This window comes from Vulpes lagopus, chromosome 11, assembly GCF_018345385.1.
Source record: "Vulpes lagopus strain Blue_001 chromosome 11, ASM1834538v1, whole genome shotgun sequence".
NCBI classification, from domain to species: Eukaryota; Metazoa; Chordata; class Mammalia; order Carnivora; family Canidae; genus Vulpes; species Vulpes lagopus.
Genome location: NC_054834.1, coordinates 20,059,148 through 20,079,112, shown reverse-complemented (window position 1 = coordinate 20,079,112; position 19,965 = coordinate 20,059,148).

Genomic DNA, 19,965 nt, shown 5'->3' with positions numbered 1-19,965 from the left:
TACAGGTTTAATTTTGATTTGCTGCACTAATGTTTTTGTATTAGGTAGTTCTAAGATAATACCCATAAAAATAATAAAGAGGAAATACATATGAACAAACCTGGATTCTAGGAATCCTATACCACTTCAGTGGTATAGATACTTGTGAAAATTCAATATTTTTCTTACCTTCCCTAAGAGGTACCATGAACAAGGTACCTCGTTGATCAAATTAAATGATTTTTAATTTTTAAGATTTGACCTTCCTTCGATTAGCTAAAATTTTTAGTATTTTCAATGTAACATCAATTTACTAATGTAAATTAACAATAATAACAATAATGTTGAATGTTTACTGGGTACCAAAAATTGTTCCAATAATTTTAAGAGTACAATTTAAGCTTTAAACAACCCATGAGGTAAGTGCCATAAATCTCCTCATTTTACATTTTAGGATGCTGAGTCACATAAGACTAGAGAACCTTCCCAAATCTCACAGGCAATATGTCGCTGAGCCCTGACTTATACTCAAGTAGTCAGATTCTCCTGTTTCTGCTCTTAACCATTCATTGTACCATTCACCTGAACTGCACTATATTAAGATTAAAGAAAATAAAAGAATATTAATTTTGTGCCTTTATTTGATTATTGAATGCCTATTTGCTACTAACGATGGAATATTCATAGAAAAATATTTACGTGGATCCCATTCTGGAAGGTGCCCACTCTGATAGAGAATAGTGGTAAGTGATATATAAAGACAAGGCTTCATGAGTACCATGACAGTTATGTAGAAGGTGCGAGAGAAAAAAAAAAGAAAAAGAAAAAAAGAATGGATATATTTCCCAGAAGGTATCGTGTTTGCTGCCAGGTAACAAGCCAAACATTGTAGGTCAAGGGAGAAAATCATAGGCATATGCAGAAGTACAGAATGAGGCATATTTGAAGAAATATACGTAGTTCATTATTCTGGGAGCTTAAGTCTAAGCACAGTGTACCATGGCTCTACACGTTTATCAAAACACATTGAATGACTCTTAATGACTGTGCATTGCACAATATATAATACATCAAAAAATGGTTGTGAATCTAGAAAAGATAAGTTTTGAGAGTCAGGAAGCTGTGCTAGCTTCACATGACATGGTGAGGAGCATGCATTCTACTATATACACATTGGGGAGCTTCCAAAGGATTTTAAGCAAGGGAATCACATGATTCAAAATGTGTTCTATGGGCAGCCCGGGTGGCCCAGCGGTTTAGCACCGCCTTCAGCCGGGGGCCTGATCCTGGAGACCCGGGATCGAGTCCCACGTCAGGCTCCCTGCATGGAGCCTTCTTCTCCCTCTGCTTGTGTCTCTGCCTCTCTCTCTCTCTCTCTCTCTCTCTCTCTCTCTGTCTCTCATGAGTAAATAGAAATAAAATCTTTAAAAAAAAAGTGTTCTAGGAAGTCACTCTGGTGGCAATGTGAGGATAGATGGGGGTGACATAGGCAGGAGATAAACATACCACATAGGAGACTGCTGTAATAGGTAAACACAGATGATAAGAACTAGACTAAGGCCGTTGTAAATGAAATAAAAAGGTAAGAAATGAGCTTGGAGGGATTTAAATATGCAGTTTACTGAGCTGCTAGAGGGATGTGATCTAGAACAAAGGAGCAGACTTAGATTGTACAAGGTATGAGCAAGCCTGTCTGCTGAGACTAGAAGGAAAGCAGTGAAAGTGGTAACAAAGAGGTTGTATTAGTTACCACAGCTGATCACTTTGAGTTTTGCTATATGGTCACGTGTTAAGTCATGAGTCATGTCTATAGATAAGGCCATAACCCTGCAGAGAGACAACTTGAGGAAACAGTGAGGCTTTAGAGCAAAATGTATGGAGAATAAAAAAGTGAAGATCAGAGAAACATAAAATGATATCCACTTCTGAGACAGACTTATGGTTTTTATTGACCCAAAGTTTAAGGATGACATAGTGAAGGTACAGAGAAAACAGAGAAAGTGTATCATTAAGGGAAGAAATATTAGAGAAAAGAAATTTTGTATATCACATGAATGACTCAGCAGTAAATAATAATCACACAATCCTTATACTAAATCTTGATTTAAAGAATAGCTTAATAACTATACCTATATTTGGAGGTGGGTAGAGAGGAAAAGAAAGTGGGATAAGTGAATAATAAAGGTAAGTAAGGCTATCCCTTGCTCTGTAGGAATAGCTAATATCTAAAACTGAAAAGAAAAAAGAAAAGAAAATATATATACATCTTGTTTATAAATCTGAGGGCAGATTCCAAAAGAAACAACTCAGAATTACAAGTATTACCTTGAGAATTGCAAGCCCCTGGTGTCTGGGGGACTACTGGATTTTTGTAAAAAGCTTTATAGAACTATTTACATTTTTTAAGGTATATCCATATATCACTTCAATAAAAATGTGAATTAAATTTAAAATAATTTTTAAAGACATTAAGAAAAGTAGTTGTTTGGAAGCCATTTCAAGGAATCAGGTGATGCCACCTTTGTTTTAAAACCCTGTTGCACATACTGTGTGGGAGGGGTATTTCCACCAAGATAGGCATCTGAGGAGAATCAGTTTTCGTCAACGTGCTTGGAGATGTAGGGAAGTTTGTTAAAGGAATTGTCAGATTCCAGAGTATAATAAAAAAGAAAAATCTGGAAGGAAGACTCCTAATAGCATGGGAATTAAAATAATTATTAAAAAATAACATGTTAATAAAAATCAACAGGCAAATGGAACTTTTAGGTAGATTAATGATCACCCAAGGTCTTGGTACAGTTTAGAGATTATATTTGATATTGACCTCAGAGACTTTTTTTAAACGATTTTATTTATTTATTCATGAGAGACACAGAGAGAAACAGAGAGAGAGGCAGAGACACAAGCAGAGGGAGAAGCAGGCTCCTTGCAGGGAGCCCGACGTGGGACTCGATCCCCGGTCTCCAGGATCACGCCCTGGGCTGAAGGCAACGCTAAACCACTGGGCCATCTGGCTGCCTACATTTTTAATCCAAAAGGCTTAACAAGAAAATTTTGAATGTCTTATGACCCTGGTGACTGGCATGCTCTGATTAGAAAGACACCTACTAAAAACAAAGGAAGGGGAGAGAAAACTATTAAAAAAAATACTAACTGGATTTCTTTTTTTCCTTAGAAGGTGATTGTGTTAACAGAGTAGGTCAGAGGGCAGCTGAACCCTTCTGTCCTAACGCATACCTACAAGTTGATGATTTACATAACAGAATCAATTCATGCCTTTAAGTCAGAATATTATATTCAAACATTTCTAGAATCACATTTTCCTAGCTCTAAAAACCTCATAGCAAGAAAGGCAGAGCATATAGCAGAGGGTCAGGAATGAAATAGAATTGTTTTGCCTCAGGCCAATCATGAATTTGCCCAGTGAAGTCAAGCAGAGCACTCTGGCTAAAACACACAGACTCCTTTGTTGGTAGTGTTTCCTCCGCACCCCCCTTCCCCTTCTTCTGACCTTCACATAGTTCATTCAAGAAAGAAATACTTTAAAAGTAGGTCAGTTCCAATCCATACAGTTTGGGATACATATTTAAGTGTTTCTTGGTGACTAGGAGATAGAAACTGATTATAGAGTTTAAAGAATTTCTACCTTTTCTAAGTGTTGTACTGTAAGCTTTACCTTTTCCTTGATCTCATTTTATTTAGGGATTTAAGAGACCCAACACCTTAAGAATAGGGACCCCTCACTCCACCCCCAGATTTCTGTCATTCCCACTGGATGATACAGTTCTGCTACAGCACCTTTAACTGCTAGAAATTTTATTATGTGGTAAAACGAGTATGACTTCTTGATTTTCAACTGATTCTGAAATTTGGAAACTTACGTATTTTTAACTCAATAAGTTCTTCCTCCTGCTCTTTGTTCTGTGCATTCTGAAAAACTTCTAGTTCCTGGGGCACCTGGGTGGCTCAGTGGTTGAGTGTCTGCCTTTGGCTCAGCTCATGATCCTGGGGTCCTGGGATTGAGTCCCATGATGGGCTCCCCACAGGGAGCCTGCTTCTCCCTCTGCCTGTGTCTCTTATGAATAAATAAATAAAATCTTTAATTAAAAAAAAGAACTTCTAGTTCCCTAAATGTATTGGAGTAATGGAAGTCACATCCTCATCTTGTTCTCCTGCATAAAGTTATTTTTTTTCCAAACCAAGTTTAACCATTTTGAATTGTCTCTATGATAAATGACACATTATCAGCTCAAATGTAGTGACTATCTCAAATTTTCTTCGGCCATATAAGATATGATCATTCCCTGTTTCATCCCATAATTGTAGACTAATGCTTTTATTCATTCATACTTTCATTGCATGGGTTCCCTGAAGTAGGCATGAGACTCTAGGCCGACTGGTTAACATGATTGTTGAGCCCCACCCAGAAGGCTCCTGATTTAGTAGGTCTGGTGTGGGGGGACCCAATATTTGAAATTTCTAAACAAGTCCCCAGGTAATGATGTTGCTACAGTTAGGAACTACACTTTGATAACTTCTGGTCTAACGTTTTACATCTGTTTATTACATGGGTCAGAAGGTACAACAGACATGTGGATTAAGTGCAATCCTCATCCTCTTTCCTGTCCATTTTGTGCATTAAAAAGCAGAGACTAGAGAGATTAGATACTATCCCCAAGGTCACAGACATAGGAGAGGCATAATCTAGATCCAAACTCAATTCAAAAATTGTTCTAGGTAATTATCTACTGTTTGACAGGCATATCATCAAATATTAAAGTATTTCTGTCTGTTTAAAAAAGAAAAGCTAACATAGGAGTTGGGCAAACATTAAGCTTTTTCTTCTGAAGCCCCATCATCCTCACTCCTTACTCCAAGCTATATATAACAAGCATGGTCTGCTCAATTAATCAGCTCAAAAGTGGTAGCTAAGAAATACTTGTTCAAAGATTTCCAAATATGTGAAAATATTAATTGGTTATGTCTTTAAGTCTAAAAGCCCTCTTAAGGGCAGCAAAGTGTCTGGACAAAGACTGAATAGACAGGAGTCTACTTCTACTACTAGTATTCAATGTCAGCTAAAGATGATTTCCAGTACTCTGTAATTAAGCCAACAAGGACATAAAGTCAAGGTTATCTACAATGATTATAATTCACCTGTTGATAGTCAAGAATTAAACAGTTTATGATTACCATTTTATAGGCAAGCAAATAAGAAAAAGCAGACTTCCCCATGAGAGTACAATAGGTCAGGAGCAGGTTAAAAAAACAATTCTGACTTTCCTTACTTGGATTAGTGAGTTAAACATTGTGAGCTGATTGGAGCACTACTAAACCTAAAAACAAAACAAAACAAAAAAACCATAAGTCTAAAGAAAATCTAAAAGGCTGATATCCTTCCTATTTTCTGGGGGAAAAAATTCTGGTTATCAGGTAAAAATTCATTTAAAATTACATTTTACTGCGGTGTCATACCAACTGTGAATTTAATGAAGCTCTTTCTTGGGAGTTTAGTAGCGCAATGATGACATACCCAGAACAAACAAACATTTTGAGGAGGGCTTCAAATGTCAGGTTCAGAACTTAGAGCCACCTGTTTTAGTAAGATCAAAATATCACCAGAGCTTGTATTGAATAAAGGCCAACTTTCCAGCATGTAGATTACATCTGGGATGTCTGTGAGGAACAGAAATAAAATGAAGGCAGGTTTGAATCTTAGTCAAGACACTAGGGATTGAAAAGAAATTAAATCAATAGGAATTTATTGGTAATCTATAGACCTTAGGACTTCTCATCTGAAGCGAATGAGAGATTGCCACGTGTCTGTGAACTGTCCATGGAGGCAGGGCATGTGCTATTCATCATTTTATTTTCCATGTCTAGCCTAGTACCATCATTTGCATATTATTTTTTTTTCCATGTATGAAGAGGAGATGTCACGGTTTTGAACCTGGTAACTGGAAGTACAGTGGGATTCATGTACATATGTGAAAGGAAGAAGGCCTGATTTGGGGGGTGGGGAATTAGGTTGGATCTTAGACAAGTCTACATACAGCATCATTCAATTATCCTACAGGCAGTGGAACATGAGGATAGGGTTTGAAAAGAGTTCAAAGGTAGGAGAAATATAGTGGCCAAAGCTGAAATAAGAGGGTAATGGAAATACAGAGAGGAGAAACTATAGAGAAAGAAGAGAGCCTAGAGCAGGTTCTACATCTCAGAGTCAGGAACATGAGAACTCGGGAAGAGAGCAGAGTAAGAATTTCAAGAGACAAAAAGAGAGGAGGATCAGGTTATACATAGGAGACAGGAGAGGAGTTAGTTTCACAGACACAGAGAGGTCTACTACACTCTGGCTGTTGTAAAATTGATATGTGGTTATGTTTTAGGTCACTTGGCAAGAAGTTGATGGTAATAAAGCTAAATTTGGGCAAAGAACTTATAGTTGCTGTAACAGAATACAATCATATTTGGTTTAAAAATCCATCTTTACATATTTCTCCAAGATTCTTGAGCACAACTAACCAGGGTCCACTATGAACTAAATGTAGACAGATTAGGGAAAATATAATGATATCCAATATCAACACTTCTATTCCCTGTTGTCTTCAGGCATCTGGCCAATTCAGTAAACAATAAAAAGTATCAGATGCAAGAACCAAAACATTATTTGCAGATGATATTATTGTCTATGTTTAAAAAGAACAAAAAATAGACAAATATTGAGACAGCTTGGCAATTTTCAGGTTATTAAAAAATGCTAACTTTTATTCACCAAGAAAAAATCAGAGTGTAATTTTGGAGAAAGCATAACTCTCTACTTTTGAAGTATGGGTTGTGAATAGTGACTTCCCTCCAAAAGTACAGAAAGGGGGTTGGAATTCAATAGTAACTTTATAGTAGGGGACAGTCTGGATCAACACTACTTCAGCTAAGTGATCAAAGTCAACTGCAACAGTCATAAATCATGTAGATAGTAAGTTCCCTTGATACGTTATAATGAAAATTCTACTTTACTTCTGTGTTTTCTGTCCTCAAATCCATAGCCTTATTCTAATCATGAGATCAAAAGACAAATTCCACTTGAGGAAGGGTCTCCAAAATACATGAACAGTAAATAATCCTCCAGGTAGTGAAGATTATCAAATATAAAGAAAACTAGAAATTGTCAGAGCACAAAGGAGCCTAAAGAGACATGATTGCCAAATGAAATGTGATATGCTAGATGGGATCCTGGAACAGAAAAAGACAAAGACTGTGCGTAAAAACTAAGGAAACCTGGATAAATTTTGGACTTTAGTTAATATACTGTACCACTATCAGTTCACTAGTTGTAAAAAAATGTGCCATACACATTTTTACTAACATAAAAAGTTAGTAAGGGAACCTGTGGAGTAGGGGTAGGTATATTGAAACTCTCTATACTATCTGCTTACTTGTGCTCTAAGTCTAAAATAATTCTAAAAATAAAGTCTCTTTCTTTCAAAGTAACTTTTCAAAGATGTCACCTATTGAATAAAATGTATATAAGGAAACTTTACTAAGATTACAAGATCTTTATAAATATAATTCACCAGCAGAAATTTTTTAAAATCTAGAAAATATAACATGAACAATGAACCCAGACCATCAGCATTATAGGGATATCAATTCTTCCCAAAATGAGGATAGCTACAAATGTTAACTGGCATCGATTAAACTATAGTTTTTGTGAAATTTGAAAAGCTAAATCAAAAATGTATATGGAAATGCAAAGACCCAAGAATAGGTAAGATACTCTTGAGGAAGATAAAAATGTAGAAGAATTACCTTACCAAACATCAGAAAGTATTATAAACTTAGAGTAATAGATAACCTGGTATTATTTAAAGATAAACCGGTTGAACAGTCCTCTCCTCTCTTCCCCCAACAGAAAGCCCGCATATACTTGGTAATCGCTTCATGATAGGAATGACATTACGGGTCAGTGGAGAAAGGATCGAGTTTTCAATAAATGGTACTGATACTACCGTTTGAGGTCATAAAAGCAAAAATTGAATTCTTCCCTCACACCATATATCGTTGTATGACATTTAGTGACAAAACACAATTTATAAAACTTTAACAGCTAATATAGAACAGTATCTTTATGTTACCAGTTAGGAAAGTCTTAAATAAGATACAAAGTAACACACAAATGAATTAATGAGGTTTTATGGCATCAGAGGATACTGTAAATAAGAAAACAAAAATTGGGGGAAGGTAGTGTCCAAAATACACAAGGAAATTCTACAAGTCTATTAAAAACACACAACACAATAGAAAACGTGTCAAAAGCCATGTAAAGGTGCATCATATAAAAATAATCATAAACGTCAAATTAATACCTGAAATCATGCTAAACCTCAAAATCAGTCAGGGGACAGATGGTAGCTACACGTGTGGTAAGCAAAGCATAATGCATACAGACTCGCCAATCACTATGTTATACATCTGAAACTAATGTAACATTGTGTGTCACTATACTACAATAATCTCTGCAAGGACCCAGTGTTTACAGATACACTCTGAATGTACATTAGCAAAAGAATCTGTGCTACGTTCCTGTCATATTGATGTAAGACAAGCATGAATGTACTGACCCTTAAAGAATAGTAAGAATGAATTTCTGGAGCATGGCCTCTAATAAAATTAAAAGGCAAATCATACGTGATTTGTACAATGTAATTCTCTTTTGGATCCATGAAAACTTAAACATGATGTTGTTTTGGTACACAATGATGTATAGTGTAAGTCAAAAAGCAAAGGAATGTTAAGCGGAAAATTACTTCTTCTGAGCAGAAAAAAAAATGGGAATAGAATTCAGGTCGATGACAAAGATGACCTCGAAGGGAATGACAACCATTTTCTTAAAACAGGATTTTGGCAGAGTATGCATTTGAATGATCATTTCTTATACTTTGCACATAGCTACATGTGTTTTTGCTTTTACAATGTATTTAAAAATATATTAATGCATAACCAATAGTAGCATGTCACACACACACACAAAGAATTGGAACAAAGTCATTTCTACTCAGTATAAAACATCTCAGAGTTAAACTAAGGTAGATTGGATTATTTCTAATAATTACTTTTGCTCATTTTTCCAACGATGTGTTAGGAATGCAAGAAAAAACAAACACCTAAAGCCCCAACTGTTGAATATCTGAATTATTTCTGCCGCCTAACGGTGATAGGCATAGCAGAGAACTTGAGTGGTGTGAGGCACATAGAGTGGGGATGAGTTTTAGCAGCCATTTATGATAAGTTTTGTTGTTACACAAATAGCATTCACTCACATCACGTGATCAACTGCCATGCTCAGCAAATCAGTGTGCTGATTATTCTTTTTACTGCCTAATTAAGATGAAGCCTCCATTAATTAGGAAATCTTCTTCCCTTTTAAGAGCAATCTAAAGATGACGAAGTGGCCAACACTAGGAACTCAAGATCATCAGCAAGGACCAGGACAGTGTGGCCCAACCTTTCATTTTCAAAATAATACAGACCTTTGGAACTAAAAGCTCCTTAGAGATGTTCTATTTCTACCTCTCATTTTGCAGTGGTCACACTGAATCTGAATGTGCTCTTTAGGAACAGAGCTGGCACTGTCAAAAGCTCCTACTTCTTTGACACATACCATGATGATGAGCCTTATAAGGCTCCGAAGCACACTCTGATGACTGGTCAAGGACAGATTCCTTTGCCTTTCATCCAGGAGCAGGAAAGTACACTGACTTGATGAAGATTCTCACAATGGCATAAGTAAAAGGATTGTTGGGGCACATGGGTGGCTCAGTTGGTTAAGCATCTGCCTTTGACCCAGGTCGTGATCCCTGAGTCCTGGGATCCAGCCCCTTGCTGACAGCCCCTGCTCCTGACATGAGGCTGGGGAAAGTCTGCTTCTCCCTCTCCCTCCCTCCCTTGCTCATGTGTTTGTTCTCTCTCTCTGTCTCTCCCCGCTCTCAAATAAATTCTTTATAAATAAAAATAAAAAATAAAGGATTGTCTGCTATATGTAAGTTTAATGGTATTTGCTAGGGCTAGTAAATAAAAGACTAGCAATGGTTTCCCAAAGAACTGCAATTTCAATTCAGCAGGAGACTAAATAATTACTATTGTAAATCCATCACTCTTTAAGGACCTATGATGCCATTCTACCAAAAGCACTTAGAGCTAAATTCTGAACCCTACTAATGTTTCAGAGCACTTATTAGCATCAGTGAGGTACAGGGTAAAAAATGAAGGCTATCAATAGGCAGAAATTATTAAAGATCAGTATAGATTTTAGCTTTTAATATAATGCATTGTTCTTTGGAGATAAAAACAAATGCCAAGTGTTATATGAGCCTTTTGCCATGATTTATGATTTGGGTAATGGCTGCTTTAGTTGAACCCATTGACTTGGCAGGGATTTAGCATCATTGTAGTGTTGCAGCAGCATAAAAAGTGATTGCTCATGTCTTAGCAGTGTTATATTATGGAACAAGTGAATATATTTTTAGAACTTAATGCTGCATTTCGATGTCATTTGAAAATCCAGCTTATAAAACCACAAAGCTTAAGTTGAGGGAAAATATATTGAGTTTCTTAGAAGAATATGAAAAAGTAAATTATTATAAAATGCATATTATTATTGATGGTACTAGGCTTTGCACTTGTCACAAGTAATACATATATTGGCATGGCCTCCATTTAGGATAGCAAATCTCAACCAAACATATTATTTACTCAGCCTGGTCCAACAGCACCTAAGTTAGAAGCAAAAAAATGTATTCTTAGTAGAGACCCACCACATGAAATCACAGAAACTCATGTATTTTCCACTGTTTTAAATAATTCTCTGATTTCCTTGTATAAGAAATGCTCTAGAAAAGAAAAAAAAGAAAAAAAAAGAAATGCTCTAGGGAATCCCTGGGTGGCTCAGTGGTTTAGCGCCTGCCTTTGACCCAGGGTGATCCTGGAGTCTCGGGATCAAGTCCCCACATCAGGCTCCCAGCATGGAGCCTGCTTCTCCCTTTGCCTGTGTCTCTGCCTCTCTCTCTCTCTCTCTCTTTCTGTGTCTCTCATAAATAAATAAATAATATTAAAAAAAAGAAATGCTCTATTTTTGTTCACAGAAATTACTCTGTGTTGGGAGATAGGAGTCAGGATCTTGTCTCAGACCTGCTATGTTATTTGGGTAAGTCACTTGGCTTTCTTTGGCTTGCTACAGTTTCTGATTTATAAATTGGAAAGAATGAATTTATTCTTCTAAAACTGGCTTCTATCCACATCAGTAATATCTAAGGAATTTCTTAAATATCCTAATCTTCAGGTTTTAATTGGTTTGAGGCAAGCCCTACAGATCTGCATTCTTTTAAAAAATTTCCCCAGATGATGCTGATCCATAAACAGCTTCATAAGTTAATAAGCTACGGGAATTCAAAGGTCTTTTTTGGCTCTGTGATTCAATAAAGTATGCTTTCTGGTAAAGGTTACAATTCAGAGGACACTCATTTTAGAATTATAAAAACTGATTGCAATTAAATTAACCTTAACTTTGAAACTATGCTGAAGAAAATGCTTTGAAAATCTAGGAACATTCAGTTCTGGGATATGGCTCAAGGTCATTAGTATAATGAACTATAGGTACACACATCAGGCCAATTAGTAGATATGTTTACGATGTGAATGATTTAATCTACATTGTGAACAAAGAAATAAAATCATGTTTTATATACTACTTTTGGGATCAGTCTTCATTTATAAAGACATTTTATTGACAATATATTTTATGAACTTTTTTTTAAAACAGAAGATTCTTAGTGACCATCTCATTTTGATTAAAGTAGCTTTCCATGCACCATCCCCCAAAACACATACAAATTAGGTGCCAAACTTATCTTTAAAATTTTAAACTAATTGATGTTCCATATGGAATTATTTGGCACAAATGTATTGGAAACAGTAATTTGAAAATATTAAGCCTTTCTACTGATAATATTGACGAGTAGGCCACTGAGCCATCCCATCGGTCTACAGAGACTAGTCCTACCTGCATCAAGAGTAACTTTCTCACTCAAAATGGCCATGAAATATTCATTGAATTCTTCTAAGAGCAGCATCCTATGATTCACAAATATTTTATAGGTAAGTGAAAATATAGTTTTCACATCATCTAGGATCATGCCTGCCAACTCCGGTTCTTATTGGAGTTTTAGATGTAGATCAATCATCCATAATCACCAGGAACCGACACTCAAGTACCGCCAGAAGTAAGCATCACCATCTGCACAAAGGCCAATGGAACCATCTGAGCTGCACTGATTGTGGCTCATTTATTCAGAGGGTAGCAGAGTAGCTGAGTAACTGTGTTGTAGGCCTACCTTTCCTCCATCTAAAATGTTGGCCTAAGAGATGTGGATTAACACTTGGTTAAAAAAATAAAGAAGGCAGCAAGATATGAAATAAAATCACAAGTCTTTGCTTTTGTAATTTTCCTTGATTTTCTCTGTTCTCCCTCAAGTTTTAATTATGTTTTATAATATTTAGTTATAATTTTGTGTACTTTAAAAAATATTTTATTTATTTCAGATTGAGAGAGAGTGTGTGTGTGTGTGCACAGAGGGAGAGTGAAAGAGAAGCAGGCTCCCCACTGAGTAGGAAGCCCAATGGATGTGGGGACTCGATCCCAGGACCCCAAGATCATGACCTGAGCCAAAGGAAGACACTTAACCAACTGAGCCACCCACGTGCCCCTTGTGTACTTGTTAGATCATTGAATATTATGTATAAGAATTGGTATCATCTGGGACTATGTTCTAACCAAGAAGTGTCATTTTAGGACCTTGCATGTTGGGGGATGGCAGTAATGACAGAGAAAATGCTGAAGGGAGTTTGAAAGCAAAGAAGTGTCAGATCTGGGTGCTTTTTTGGAGATTCTTAGAGTGGTGCTCAGACCTTGGGAATTCTGTATTTTGCTTTGTTTCAATAAAAAACGATCATTCAGGCATTACTTAAGAAGGGAGGGAAACTACCAGAGAGCTTTAGCAAAAAAAAGTTAAAAATAAAGGACATAGAAAAAGAAACAATGATAGGACAGATTTAAATTTTAGAAAGATCACCCTGGAGGCAGTGTGAAGAATGAATTGGAGGGGGTGAGAACTAAGGGACAAAGATTTGGGACCAAGTTTACTCCTGCACCACATCAGTGATGGTGAGGTTGTAGAGGCGGATGGGAGAAATTCCAAGGAGGTATCAGCCAGTGCTAGACCAAATGTATTTGGCATGCAGAAGATGGTTTTCTAAGGTTCTAGCTTGGGCAAATGAGTAGATGGTGGTGCAACTGACCAAGAGAAAAATACCCGAGGAGCAGGAGGTGAGGATTTTGGTGTGAAAAGTTTGTGTTAAAGTTTGAAATGCCTATCGCCTCTCAGCCTTTTGGGTAAGATCAAGTGTAAAGTTAGAAATGCCTACATCCTTGTGGAAATAGCAAATGTTTTTAATGTGGTCAATCAGTAAACAGACAGACTATGAGGGACACTTGGGTCAGAGACATATTCAGAAGTCATCAGTATAGGTGAATGAAGAGGTCAACATCTTATCCAAGAAATAGATGGCCTATGAGGATCTGTTAGCATTGACAACAGTAATTGTTGGCAATGTTAATTGGAGGCCATGAAAAAACAAACAAAAACATACACTTAAAAATGAGTGAAAAGCCAAACTTCAAGGTTGAAAAATCATTTCTAAGTGAGGGATTGGGGATATAAATGAGGGCCACTGTTTTAGGAAATTTGAAAAGGAAAGAGAAAGAAAAGATCAAACAGGTTTGCTATAGAACTCATACCTATATTAACAGGCTAAGAAGGAAATAAAGTGTGTTTTGTACCCCCAAGATGAGATAGGAGGGGAAAATACTCTTCCAATTCTGAAAAGTACATTAGTCTTGGACAGGATGAGAAAGATCTTTCAGTGAAGTAGAACTAAAAATGACAAGAATGAAAACAGATGCCAGGAAATTGATTTGGAGAATGGGAGAGTGACAGGGTTTTAAATAATACAAAAGTCATGATTCTTTTAAAATATACTTCTATTTATGAGTTTTTAGTACAAAGCCCTCAAACACAAAACAAATTAAATACTAATACAAGTAAGGGCACAAAATTAACCTTTCCCCTTCTGTCCTTCTACAAGTAGACCCGAGGAAGTACATTCTATAATCTTGATGCTCTGGGAGGATTAGAAATGTAATAATGCTTGAGGATTCATCTCCATCATTTCTTTCCTCTTTTAATCCTGAGCTGTTTACTCTAACTCCCCAGTGTTTTTCAAACAGTCATCATCTACACCACTGAGTTTTTACATTTTCCAAACAGCTCCCCAAAATATCTTATTTCCTTCCACTAGGCTTAAGCCACATTCCACTCATCTTTAGAATTCCGCAACAGAAACACAGAACCTTAAACAATGCAGAACAGCACAGTGCAATAGAGCACTGTGTGATGGTGGAACTATTTCTCTACATCCAGTATAGCTACTTGCTACTGTGGCTGTCAAGCATGTGAAACATGCAGCTAAAGAATTGGATTCTGAATTGTAATAAAAATTAGAATGTGGATAGTGGCTACTGTCTTAAACAGTGCAGTTATGGACAGTTCATGTAGTGTTTGAGTGAATTAATTTTTAGTAGGCTTTCAGTTTTATTTTCTCTTTAAAGTTGTCTTTCAGGGATCCCAGCAGATTACAGGGAGCAAATTGGAGGGGAGATGACAAACAAATGAGAAAAAGTTAAATCAGGCAAAGGACTCTCCAAATCCTTAGTGTTAATTAACATGTGGTCATATAAGTCTAATGGCTCAATTTGATGTTCACAACGATCCTGAATTATCTAAGGATGGGATCAATGCCAGGAGTGGTATATAAGCTCAAGCTTAATTTTCTGAACAATTCCAGGAGACAGAAAATCATCTCTATGTTTTAATTTGGTTTTAAATCAGAAAGTTAAGCAACTTTTAAAAAAGCTTGCTAAATAGTAAAACTGGAATTTAAGCTCAATCAGCACCAAAGCCCATCATTTTTGCTCTCACCATGATGCCTGATATCTAAATTATACTCATCACACTCAGCAGTATTAAGAACATACAAGGATATACACAAAGTATTTTAGAAAAAAATCTCAACAGAAGAGTTAAAATTTGAAGAAAATCACTGTAGCATGTAAAGAGATAGCTTTAGCTAAGTAAAAAATATTTTTTCTCTGAATGACTCGTGATCTTAATGATTCTGGGTAGACAAAATGATACCATATTTATTTTATAAGTCAGTACAGATGTAGTGAAACATTCAAATGCAATATTTCCTCTTATAAGGCATACATTAAATTTGTTTTTAATATAGCATTTTTTTAGTTGCCACATTTTAAGAGGAAAAACAGAATCCATGCACTGCAGAGAGAACAACTCTTTCATTACCTCCAAAGAATAACATTGTAAAACTTAGCCTTACCTTTTTGTTTGTTGTAAATGTATATTTCTGTGGTCCTTCACGACAAACTTCTCTGCAATTTCTTCAATTGTTTAGGTCCAAAATGATGTATTGAAGTACATACAGGTTATTATTTTCAAAGCATTCCTAATATTTAATTAAGAAATACATTGCAACTATATTTTCAATGTCTCATAAGACTCAAAGAAATGTGATGTCTTTAAGACGTGGTACTATGGTCAAAAGGATACACTTACTGCCTCCCAATGTCTATAAATAAGCTATGGTTTCTTAAAAGACCCACAAAATGAGACTTTATTTGTTGTTATTAGTAATCTGAATTAATTAAAGGTTACCTTTGTTAGGAATGGAATCCAACAACTTAATAATTTAAATATTTTTAAAACATTTTATTTTTTATACTCGGAATCTTATTTGCCTTCAATAGTCTTTCTCATTCTTTTTTACTTCTGTTCCATATTCTCCTTCTGAATTATAATCATATATTCTATTCTGGATGAAATGCCCTCATTTTCCCCTAAAATGTGGCTGGTAAACAAAATCACGTAAGAGTATACATATGAGGCAAGTTGGGATCTCTTTCATCTGTGACTTTTCTTTTAAAGTTCTCCTTGGCTTTACTAAACTGTGGGTTGCTATGGCTGTCATTGTCTCAGCTAAACTTAGACCCCAATTTAGATAATCATAGGATAAAACCCAATGTGACGTACTGTTTCAAAAAAAAAAAAAAAGAAAGATACTGATACCCCTTCATACAGACAAGGATGGCAGAGACACACTGCATTTAACATTCAGCCAGTTGTCTCAGGGTTGGACTCTGTTATTTCCGTTGTCAGTGTAAACATAACTATAGAGAAGCGAATCAGGAATTAAAAAAAGAAAAGAAAAAACTGCTTTTTGAGTTTCCTCAAGCAAAAAATGCCTTATTAGGAAAAAAAATCCTTTTACAAAACGCATCAATATAATCAAGAATGTATGACATGTGTTTTATCTAAGAGAATCATGCCAGAGAATTTAGCATTCTTTACCCAACCCAACAGATTTGATTCAATTCACGTTTATTGAATCAGATACAAAACAATTTGTGTAAATGATTTATCTTAATAAAGTATGCTACATAGGAGTTTTCATTCTTGCTTCAAAGACAAACAAGAGAAAATAACAGAAGAATCTAAACATCCTATGGGCTTGAAAGCAATCCTTTCCAGTTGGAAAACCCCTAGATGACTGCCCATACTTCCTGGTAACTCCACACTGCAAACCACACAATTAGGAATAAACAAATCATGTAAAAATTGAATTTACATAAGTTTTATCATTGTAATTATTTATGCAGCATTTTCCTTATAAGTTTGCACTAAAGAATACAAAATTAAAGGATTGGGTATAATTTCAAACAAGTCACTGACCAATCAGGCAAAAACTAACCTGTACCTTTCAACAAAATAGCTTTCTTGGCTCACTAGCTGGTGAGCCTGTAGGTGACCCTCTACTGAGTCATTTGCAACCACTTCATGTTCTTTACTACCCTAGAGAATACACAAATGTGAATTCAAAGAAGCTCAGCTCGTATTTAACACAGCATGATAGACTGCGTGTCCTCTAAGACATACCTGCACCATGGATGGTGTAAGTAGCCTCTGGCCTCTGGCCAGCTGTTGCACCCACCTCCCAGCTGCTCTGGGAATTGACTGTTAATGCCTCATGGTTGCCATTTGCTTGGAAAACTGGCGCCCTCCCAAGTTTGACTGGCAAAGGGTTACAAGACGCTGCTCCCCTCGCCTCAAGGATGTAATGAGGGTGTAATTTGTGTTTCTGAGTCACCTGCCACCACAGTGAAGGCTCCAGTTGAGAACCCATTCTTGCTCAGCCTTTTTCCTTTGCCTTTTCCTGCTTCTCTCACTCCTGTGGGCCAGAGATTCCTTTCCAAATAAATCACATTCACTAAGTCCCCATCACATGTTCTGCTTCCAAGGAACTCTTATCTAAGACACATAAATATCATTATATTTTAAAGTGACTATAAAAAGGGGCACGTAGGTGGCTCAGTCAGTTGGGTGTCTGCCTTCAGCTCAGGTCATGATCCCAGAGTCATGCATCAGGCTCCCTGCTCAGTGGGGAGTCTGTTTCTCCCTCTCCCTCTGCCCCTCCCCTTGCTCATGCTCTCTCTCTGTCTCTCAAATAAATAAAATCTTAAAAAAATAAAATAAAATAATCTGGCTATAAAAAAAAACAAAGAAAAAAGGCAAACTAAATAAATGGCATGAAATGAAAATGGGAAAATAAAATTAGCACAATTTTTCAATGAAGCTGTGACATTGAGCATACATGATCCACAATTCAATTTGGCACTTATTTTCTACATATTTGAGTGCCTTCCCTAAAACTGAAATTATACAATTTACAAGTTGATAATTTTATAATACATTTTAAATGTATAGCTGTAACATATTATTTCAATAATGGAAGACTGGAAAAAATGTTTCCATCTCTTTAATGGAGTTTCTTAACAAGAGAAAACAGAACCCTTTCTAAACAGGTCTACCAACTTGTCAAGATTTTCTTTTTCCTTTCCTTTTCTTCTTTCTTCACAGCACTGAGACCTAGGAAGAACTCCTTTTTAATGTTAATGAAGCTCAATAATATCTTTGCCAGTGTTATTAAAAACAAATCAGTATTTTTCTCAGAACACTTTTTATTGGGATACTCCCTGATTGCTTGTGTTTAGACTGAACATTCCAAAGGCAGGGACCTGTCTCCCTAGTGCCATTCGTGTATAATGATTTTCTATTGGTTCGGTGGGGAGTTTTGCCTAGAGCATTAGAATCATGAAGGAGTGGCGGCTGAGGCTGAGGCTGTGGGCTTTGGTATCTAAGAAAAGCTTAGGTCGCACTTCCATCCATTAGTAGCTATGCAAATTTGTTGCTTAAGATCTTAAAATATTTTTTTAATCTTTAAAACTCCATGTAATAGTATTCATCCCATAGCTTCTAGGGAAATCTAACCTGTACCTTTCAACAAAATAGCTAAGAGATAACATTTAGCATGGTGAGTGCTAAGTCAATATTAGAGTTAGTAGAAATCATGGTATTATAGCCTGAAATTTAGATTCCATATATAAACCTACTGCTGAGGGTTTCTAATAGTGAATTTACGGTAACTTAAATGATACATTTGAAGCAGCATACATGTTGCTGCTATTATTGTCATACTGGTATGAGCTGATCATCAGAAGACAATTTGCAGAATTATCAAGACACAATTTTTTTCTGGGAATACTTCCCCCACAAAAAAACAAAACAAAACAAAACAAAACAACCCACAGTAAATTGATGGGCTGAAAAAGGATAGCCGACAGCCAGTATTAGCAACATCTTGTTTGATTATCAAAGACACCTAAGATTCAATAAGAACTAGTTCCTAAGCAAAGGACTTGTTAAAGGATAGATTATAAATTGGACCAATAGGGAAATAAAAACCTGTCAGTTTTAGCCATTGTTTTCATTGCTGCTATTTAACTGTACTATCCAAACATTCTTTTTTTAAAAAGATTTTATTTATTCATTCATGAGAGACACAGAGAAAGAGGCAGACACATAGGCAAAGGGAGAAGTAGGCTCCCTGCGGTGAGCCCAAGGAGATACTTGATCCCAGGATCCCAGGATCAAGACCTAAGCCAAAGGCAGATGCTCAACCACTGAGCCACCCAGCTGCCCCCCCCACCCCGCACATCCTTTCAATGGAAAATTTACCTCATGTTCTTTAAGCAAACTAGAAATTTTAATTATTACAAAGCATCTTTTTCTTTGAGTGACAATTTCTTAAGTACCTCTAAAGAGAATTTACAATTGGAGAGTTGAGTTTAGCATTTGAATATGAAACCCACTATGTTTTAAAGTATACAGTGCATATTGACATTGAAACATAGCAATGGCCAAAAATAAAAATAAAAAACTGTCAATACTCATGAAATTGAATAACCAGGAAAAATTAAAAAACAAAAATACAAGACAGTACCTGAGAGATATGTCAGACTACTGAAAATTTCTGTTCAGTGCCACTGCAAATTAATCAGGTAAAATTTATGAATTCTTCACAAAATTTCTTGGTCATTCTTAAATAGACATTATACATCTACCCCTTTGAACTTCCTATTTTTGTCTTGTATAGATTTACCTCAAAGCCATATTCAAACTCATCTGCTTTGCTACCTATTTAAAGATCTTCATTAGGCATATTTTAATGTCCTGATTTTATTCAAGTTGAAAGTTATTAAAGTTGAAATTTTCAGAAATGAAGAAATGTTCTGTACCTTATGTAAAATCATTGTTAAATATCTTATTGTTATTCAATATTTTTCATAAAAGAATAATTTCCTTTTAGATATTAATCACCAAATATCTTACTCTCCTGATGAATTAATGTTTCCTTTTATTAAAGAACATACTACATAGCCCATCATACCAAAATACTAAT